The sequence below is a fragment of the Pagrus pagrus genome (assembly GCF_965226575.1).
Source record: "Pagrus pagrus genome assembly, chromosome: 3".
NCBI classification, from domain to species: Eukaryota; Metazoa; Chordata; class Actinopteri; order Spariformes; family Sparidae; genus Pagrus; species Pagrus pagrus.
Genome location: NC_140187.1, coordinates 3,036,044 through 3,040,393, shown reverse-complemented (window position 1 = coordinate 3,040,393; position 4,350 = coordinate 3,036,044).

Here is a 4,350-nt window from a genome sequence, read left to right as displayed (position 1 = left end):
TTGCTGCCATCAGATTCACAAGAAGCAAATATTTACAGAAATCAACATAGTTTATTAGTCTGAAACTTAAATATCTCGTCTTTGTACAGTATTTAATTAAATATAGGACAAAAATACATGCAGATGATTGTATTCTGTTGTATTCACGTTTTAACTATCTGTTGACAGAGGTGCACACACCTGACCTATAGAGCAATACATGTTTATATGTAAACAAAAAAAGTTGTGTTAAATCTAAATGTTAAAGTTCGCCCATTTAGCTGCAACATGAGATTTAACGTGAAACTTTTTTTTTTTTTTTTTTTTTTACATATAAACATATTTCTAACAATTTACATCTCAAATGTGAAGAAAATGAGCTAAATATTGAAAATATATCAGTGAGAAAACTGCAGTCAACTTTCTACATTTAGTTTTAATGTTAGAGCTGCACAGTCCGTTGAACATTTTAAAACACTCCTAAAAACGTATCTTTTTTCCTTGGCATTCACTCCCAGCTAAGCAAACAATCTTGGCTCTCTCTTTTTCTTTTCCCTCTCTCTCTCTTTTTACTCTCTTTTTATTCTCTTTTTAATCTAGATTTGTTTTAAATTGACTATTATCCCTTGTGTTGTTTTTAATTGTTTATTGTATTATTGTTGTTTATTGTTTTTGTGATTAACTTTGTTGTGCTTTTGCAATTGTACAGCACTCTGGTCAACTGAGGTTGTTTTAAATGTGCTTTATAAATAAATTGTGACTTGACTTGTGACTTATGTCCCAGACGACCTCTGTTTAGTGTTCGCAGCTTTATAATACACATAAGTGTTTTTTAATGCAAATGAGTTATTTACTGATGTATTTATGTCGTGGAACAAAACATACATATCTCTTAAGCTCATGTGTTAACCGCAGACGATGTTTGACGAGAAATGGAAAATAGCAGCCTTCTTAAAGGAGGATGTGTCACTATCACATCTGTCACACACACGCACACATTTGAAATATTTATTTATGCCCACATAATAAAGAAGTACAAGGGTTCTTGCACAAGGGACATAAACACTGCCAGTGCAGTTGACAATGGAAGACGTCAGTCACAAAGCGCCTGGGCGGCTGAACACAGTTACATACAAAATGACCTACAGGTCAGGTAGAAAGCAGACATTCAAGGATATAAAAAACATCGTCTCCTCCAGATTGAACGGCTACCAATAATAACTGAGACTGAGCAGTACCTGGCTAACTGTTTAGCTCTTCTTTTAGGGAGGCCAGCCACCTGAAGGCCCCTCACAACCAACTTATGCACATGCCCCAGACTTCCAAATATAAAGACTAGAAGTTTACATCTGTAGCCCAGCTGAGAGATGGTCTGCTTCAGCTGCTGGTATTTCAGCACTTTGGTTAGAAAGGCCTCCTCTAGGCTGGAATCAAAGGTACAGACACACACACACACACACACACACACACACACGCACGCACAGTCATGCTGCCAGAATGAAGCAAACACAATGAATTGAAGCTTGAAAGCCACTTTCTCAGGAACAATGTAATTATAAAGACTCTAACTCTGAGTTGTCTAAAAACAGAGAGCAGTCATTTACAAACAAACTGTTTACTGACAACAGTTTTATGATGTGTTCCTGAGTCCATGTAGAAACGTCCTCTACACAATCATGTGTTTCACAGAGAGTTGAACCTCACTACAACCTGACTGAGCCTTTCAACATGACACTATCACCTGTTACCAATGAACCTGTTCACCTGTGGAGTCTTTTGTTGCCACTATCCCAAACTTGGAAGCAAATATTTACAGAAATCAACATAGTTTATTAGTTTGTACCTAAAATATCTCATCTTTGTACAGTATTTAAATAAATACAGGACAAAAACTACATGCAAATGATTGTATTCTGTTTTATTCACGTTAACACAAGCTCCATGTGAGATCTGATCATTTTAAACACACAGAAACTCAGATCTGTGCCAAACAGGAAATATCAGGAGAACAAAGTTTAATAGTAGAGTGCAACACACACACACACACACACACACACACATACAGTCTCGACTCACATGAAGATTAATTTATTTAATCTTCACTGCAGAGTTCAGCATAACAGTTTATCAGAAACCATCAGCGTCATGGAAGGACTCTAGGCTTGAGACGACACAAGTGTTGTTGTTTACAGTCGGTTCAGGTTCACTGGAGTATATGCCACTGGTGTTCACTGCCTTGTCCATTTTTTTTCTTGATATGGACAAATGCTCAGTGTTGAGACACCCAAAGGAAAACTCCTTTTTCCTTTAAGAAGTCGATTTTTTCACAATGTTTGTTTTTGGCAAATTGTTGACATTCATCCAAAGAGCGACTTAAACAATAAACTTAAACAATTGATGTTGCTCCTTGTGTTCCTCAGTTTGGTTTGCTTCGTCTCCTTGTGTTGCAGTTTGTTAATAGCACAGACACTTTGGCACACATCCCTTTTCATATGCGTTCCTCTTTCAGTACCTTGAATATCCCCAAAAACTGGATCAGACAAGAGCTGGACTTGATGTTCCACAAAGTGCACGACGTCAGTGAAGTCCGCTTTGTGCTTTCTTTCGTTCTCTCAGTTTAAACTTTAAGATGAGCAGACATGTCAAGTTCTCTCATGTCCTGCAAATCACACATTGCGTTGTTGCATCCACACAGGAATAAAGTGTAACGCTGGAGCAAGGAAACATTTTCAGCCTTAACAACAGGCAAGTGGAGAACTTCTTCCATGTAAGCTGCTGTGATCTTTGTTTCATTGCCAAAATGCTCTTGTAGGAGGGTTTCAGCTGTTTCAAAGCCTCTCAGGACTCATGTGTAAACAACTTTGCACCTTGTCTCGTGGCCGCCCTCTGGTGCATCGTTCCAGAAAATGCATGCAGTCTCCTTTAGTTGCACTTTTCTCCACCACAGTGTTTACAGGCTTGCATGAAAACTGAATTTTAAAGGCTCACCTTCAAAAACAGGTGCAACCCTTTGGTGAAAAGTTGGCTTGTCCTTTGTTGTCGTATGAGCAGTTCAGATATTTCATTTTTTCCTTTGAAGAATTTGTAGTGTAGAAACATCATGAATTGCAGGTGAAGCATTTTCAGTCCTTTTTCTACTTTTGTGACAGGTCAGTTTTTATTTCCCCTCGATGTTCTGGACACTCTGAGCTTTGCATCAGGGATGACAACCAGGGTCCCTCTGCTGAGGGGCCCTAAGCAGAATTTTATTTTGAGCCTTTTACAGATGCACATGTCTGCATTTTCTGGATGCAAAGTCATCAATGAGGTCATCATATGACAGCTGCTGTGCCACTTCTGAGTTGATGCTTATGATAGCCAGGCCACTCAAGCAGAATCAGAATCAGAATCAGAATTCCTTTATTAGTCCCGCAAACGGAGAAATTTGTGCGTCACAGCAGCCAAAGGACAGTTCAATATAACAATAAGCAATAATAATAATAAGTAGTAATAGTAAAAAATAAGCAATATAATAAAAAGGTAAGAAATAGAATCATATATACATAATATGTACAAATATAAACAGTGTAATTATAGACAGTGTGGCAGTGTATTGTTATTAATAAATAATAAATATGAGTATGAAAATTGCCCAGTTAGGGCCTTGGGGTGTCATGCAAGCTAGGACCGCCACTGAGTAGACTGCCATGATTCACACAGCGACACCTGCTCAACTTTACATTTAACTGATTTTGATGAATCGTTTTTATATTCAGTGATTTATATTCGTTTAAGTTCTAATAATGACGTCCTTGAGACAAAAAGTCTGCAAATCAAAATAAGACCCTGCAGCTGGCAGTGAGTCCGCTTTCTTTTCTTTTAGCAGTGAAGTGATTTACTCCCTGACAGAAAATTATAGACTTATTATAACATTTTATGGTAAAAAAAAAAAAAAAGTAAAGTTGCCGCAGGCTGCTGTTATAAATATGCACAATGTATTATGCAGGTCAGTTGTCCTGATTTTGTTTAATCAATATCATACAAGGACTAAGTGCTAAAATTCAAGATTACTTACTTATTTGTCCCTCGGAGTGAAATTTAGTGGACATGAAGGCTGCACGTGAAAAATACATACACCTGGTGCAGTAACAGACACAAGTGTCAGCATGTTTAAAGGACCACAGTGTTACTACATGTCACCGTTTCATTTAATTTAACTTGAAATATGGACAACTGACTTCCACAATACATGGTGCATATTTATAGTAGTAGCCTACTGCAAATTTAATTCTCTCTTCTTTTTTTTTAACCATGAAATGTTATTGTATACAATATAATCAGTGTATAATATTATACAATGCTGTAAAATACAGATCATCTCAGAATCACACC